At 52.4% G+C, this 4,471-nt stretch overlaps 1 protein-coding gene across 1 annotated transcript in view; it reads right to left on the bottom strand.

Annotated features, from left to right (window-relative positions):
* Positions 1-775: 775 nt before the first annotated feature.
* The window catches only part of WNT11 (Wnt family member 11), a 202,779-nt gene continuing 199,083 nt past the window's right edge, over positions 776-4,471 (bottom strand). Inside the window, exon 6 of the transcript XR_007630839.1 lies at positions 776-789. The gene's annotated coding sequence lies outside the window, so the exon portion shown is untranslated. The remainder of the gene's footprint in view (positions 790-4,471) is intronic.

The raw sequence follows: 4,471 nt of genomic DNA, 5'->3' as shown, positions 1-4,471 counted from the left end.
CCGTGCAGGGCTTTCCCTTTCCATGAGGATGCTCCTCGTGCACTACAAATGGTCTGCAAAGAGAGCAGACCTAATTTCCAGTCTGAATTCATCCCCCTGCAGACAGCAGAGGAGGTGCTGGAGTGTGCTCAGAGAAGGGAACGGAGCTGGGGAAGGGGCTGGAGCACCAGGATCAGCTGAGGGAGCTGGGGGGGCTCAGCCTGGAGAAAAGGAGGCTCAGGGGGGACCTTCTGGCTCTGCAACTCCCTGACAGGAGGGAGTAGCTGGGGGGTGTCAGGCTCTGCTCCCAGGGAACAAGGGACAGGAGGAGAGGGATGGACCTCCAGCTATGCCAGGGGAGGCTCAGGTTGGATATATGGAACAATTCCTTCACAGAAAGGGTTGTCCAGCCCTGGCACAGCTGCCCAGGGCAGGGGTGAGTCCCCATCCCTGGAGGGATTTAACAAATGTGAGGATGTGGCACTTGGGGACACGGGTCAGTGGTGGTCTTGGCAGTGCTGGGTTGACAGTTGAACTCAGTGATGTCAGAGGGCTTTTCCAACCCAAATGATTCTGTGATTCCACAGAATAAACACTGAGCTGGACCTGATCACTGACCCACGTTATGGTCTCCACCACAGGGGTGGATCCATCATCCTCTTAGTGAGCTCAGGAGTAGAAACTGGGGAGAAAAAGCCATTTTCAGATGCTGGGGTTGCACTCTGTGCAGAGATGGCTGGGTTGAGGGACAACCCTGGGAGCTGTAAATCCTGTGTTTTTAAGACATGTATTAACCCTGGAAACAAAAATCTACTAAAAATAATGATATTGCCCTGAAAGAGGAGACTTAAAAATCCACAAGCCCAGGGTTAACCACGGGCAGGGAAACCTCTATGGTTTTAAGTCGGAGAAGGAGAATTATGAGGATAGATAAGCCCTCCTGGGGTTCATGTGTTCTGACGTGCCAAACACAGGGAGCTTCTTACATGATCCAAACCTCTGGCCCCTGGGTGAAAACACGGGACACTGATGCTTTGAGAGCAGGGCATTTTGTGCCACAGAAGCAAAGCTACAGAGCTGCACACCAGCTGCTGACTCAAAGTACTGCAAATCCTCCCCACGCCTTGCAAATGGTTCTTCCAGTCCCTGAATAGAGGTGGGAAGGGAAAAAAACAAATGTGTCCTCAAAAGCTTTATTCAGTAGGCATCGCCCCAAAATTTAAAAAAAAAAAAAAAAAAAAAGGCATTAAAAAAATGTGGCTGTGTAAGGGTGCATTGCTGCTCTGCTGTGAGATCCTGTTGCTGCTAAAAACCAGAAATAAAGGAGTCTGAAGCTATTGTGCATTGTTCTTGGCTGCAGGGAGCTGGAGGACTGGCTCCTGCCCGTGTTACTCTGTCCACAACCCTTGTCTTTCAGGCTCAGGTGGAGGAATAGGAGGGTGTTTGAAAGGATGTTATTGTCCAGGAATAATCATGCCAGACACGCAGGGTAATAATAGACAGGGTTGTGTATCTCCTGCATCAACCCAAGCACCAAGAAAACAAACCAGGGGCACTTGCAAACCCTCTGTGGAACCGGCATGGGGTGCGTGGCCTCTCGGTGGGAAAAGGCATCCTTGGGGGAACAGAGCCAAGAGAGTTCTGATCTATTCTTTGGGACTGTTTGCTGATTTTCAGGGAGCTGAATGGGAGAGAGAAAAAAAAAAAAAAAAGTTGCAGGACAAGTACTGGTAGAAGAAGTGAGGTGGGAGCTGCCTGGGAGCCAGGGCCCTGTGTCAGTCACAGAGTCCCAGAAGGGGTTGGGTTGGAAGGGACATTAAAGGCCAACCAGTGCCACCCCAGGCCATGGGCAGGGACACCTTCCACTAGCCCAGGCTGCTCCAACCTGGCCTTGGACACTTCCAGGGATCCAGGGGCAGTCACAGCTCCTCTGGGCAACCTGTGCCAGGGCCTCCCCACCCTCACAGCCAGGCATTCCTTCCCAATATCCCACCTAACCCTGCCCTCTGGCAGTTTAAAGGCGTTCCCCCTCATTGTGTCCCTGCATGCCCCTGTGAAGGTGGAGGCTGTCCTGGGGCTCAGCTGCATTGTCAGGGGTTTTGGGCTCAGCTTTCTTTCCTCCCTTGAAATGTGGTGTCACAATTTGCACCTGCAAGTCAAGGATTAAAGCTGCTGCTCAGCCTGGGGCTGCGGTGGCTGTGTCTTTGCTCCTGCCAGCTGTGATACTCCAGCAAGAACAAAGAGTTTTTATTCTTATTAGTTTATTTATTTATTTTATTAATGCATCCTTCCAGGCTGGGATGCTGGTGCAGTGTATGGAGTAAGAAAAGGAGCCCAGACCCTGCCCCATGCCCTGGGCTGATCCCCCAGCGATTGTGGGCAGCAGGGCAGGGGGGGATTCTGCCCCTCTGCCCCCTCAGGTGAGACCCCCCTGCAGAGCTGCTCCAGCCCTGGGGAACAACAGCACAAGGACCTGGAGCTGCTGGAGAGAGTCCAGAGGAGGCCCCAGAGCTGCTCCCAGGGCTGGAGCCCCTCTGCTCTGGAGCCAGGCTGGGAGAGCTGGGGGGGTTCACCTGGAGAAGAGAAGGCTCCAGGGAGACCTGAGAGCCCCTTGCAGGGCCTAAAGGAGCTCCAGGAGAGCTGGAGAGGAACTGGGGACAAGGGATGGAGGGACAGGACACAGGGAATGGCTTCCCAGTGCCAGAGGGCAGGGTTAGATGGGATATTGGGAAGGAATTCCTGGCTGTGAGGGTGGGGAGGCCCTGGCACAGGTTACCCAGAGAAGCTGTGGCTGCCCCTGGATCCCTGGAAGTGTCCAAGGCCAGGTTGGACAGGGCTTGGAGCAGCCTGGGCTGGTGGAAGGTGTCCCTGCCCATGGCAGGGGGTGGGATGGGATGAACTTTAAGGTCCCTTCCAACCCAAACCAGTCTGTGATTCTGTGATCAGGATTCAGAGAATTTGCACCAAAATATGTAAAAAGGTGCCTGTAGATGAACAGAAGAATGATGGGTCTGGAGAGATGGAGATCCCAGCACACAGACTTTTCTCTCTCTGCCCCTCTCGTGCTGTGACAACTCACCAGTATGATTTTTTGCAGGTTTTTATTCCAGTTGCAATAAGAAGAGATACCTCAGCCCTCCTTTGTTTGTAGATAACTTTATTTAACTCTGCAGGGGACACAGGTAGGAGAACATTCCCCTTTCACTCAGTAGTACTGTAGAGAGGATTTATTTCTGTTCTGGGCTCCCTTTTGGAGGTCTCAGCCAAGACCTGTTGGGCAAGACCCTTTCTTTAGACAGCCTCTTGCAATTTTACATTTTCATACAGATTTCAACAGGCCACTACAAGTGTTGGAACACAGCCCTGTGGCCAAATGGGGAGAGAACAAGTCCTGGTGCCAGTTTGACTCAAAAAGCTGGGGATGGGAACGCCTCAGGGGACTGAGAAAAAAATCAACCACTCTTTCACCTCTGAGTGGCAGATTTAAGCTCACCACAGCAGAAAACATGAGTTGGGTTTGTTTTTTTTGTTTTTTTGTTTGTTTGTTTGTTTGTTTGTTTGTTTGTTTGTTTTTGTGAAACACACTGGTAGACACATTTCTCTGGGCCAAAAAGTAGATGTTGGAAAAAAGCTGCTGACTCAAGTGGGCACGATCCTGCTCCCACCCAAAAAACTAGTCAAAAGTTGAAGCATTTTCGGGGGTGTTTCAGTGATTATTGGTACCCGTCCTCCGTGGGTGAGGAGCTCTGCGTGCTCCTTGCTTTCCATAGCCTTTTCCTTGAGGGGTGTTAAAGTGCTTCTTAAACACAGATTATTCCATTTTGTCCAAATTGCAGAGGAGGAAAATGAAATTAGGGAAGGGCCTGATCCTTGGTCTAGAGCTGTAGCAAAGTCCCCCCTTTACCAGCTGGGCTGGAAATGACCCTGTTATAAAGAACCTGGTTTAATCTCATGGGAGCTGGGATGCACCCATCTGATCTCAGAAATCTCTTGGCTACATTAAAGCCTTGGTTCAAACCTAAATAACCCCTTGTTTCTTAGGGATCACTTGAACAGATCCTTGAACATGTTGTTAGAAGAAATGAGGCTTGGTCAGTGGTTCTGGGCACAGGGTGCCCAGAGAAGCTGTGGCTGCCCCATCCCTGGGAGTGTCCAAGGCCAGGCTGGAGTAACCTGGGAGAGTGGAAGGTGTCCCTGCCCACGGCAGGGAGTTGGAATAAGATGAGCTTTAAGGTCCCCTCCAGCCTACACCAGTCTGTGATTCTCTAAAGCGGGGAATGACGAGCTCTGCAGAGGGGATGGGGGAGCCCCCCCTACTTGTCCCCCTCCCAAATCCTCATCCCGCGCAGAAAGCAGCATCCTCGGGGCCAAGGGCTTCGCTCCCACCCCCTCTCCCGGGCTGAGGGACCCGGGCGGTGCTGCCGGGCCCGCCCCTCCCCGCCCTCCTCCTCCCCCTCCTCCTCCCGGGCTATAAAGGGATGCGCGGCCGATG

The sequence above is a fragment of the Myiozetetes cayanensis genome, unplaced genomic scaffold (genome assembly GCF_022539395.1).
Source record: "Myiozetetes cayanensis isolate MyiCay16 unplaced genomic scaffold, myiCay2020 scf5-8, whole genome shotgun sequence".
Lineage (NCBI taxonomy): Eukaryota > Metazoa > Chordata > Aves > Passeriformes > Tyrannidae > Myiozetetes > Myiozetetes cayanensis.
The sequence above is the reverse complement of the archived record's forward strand: the minus strand, read 5'-3'. Positions and strand labels throughout refer to the sequence as shown.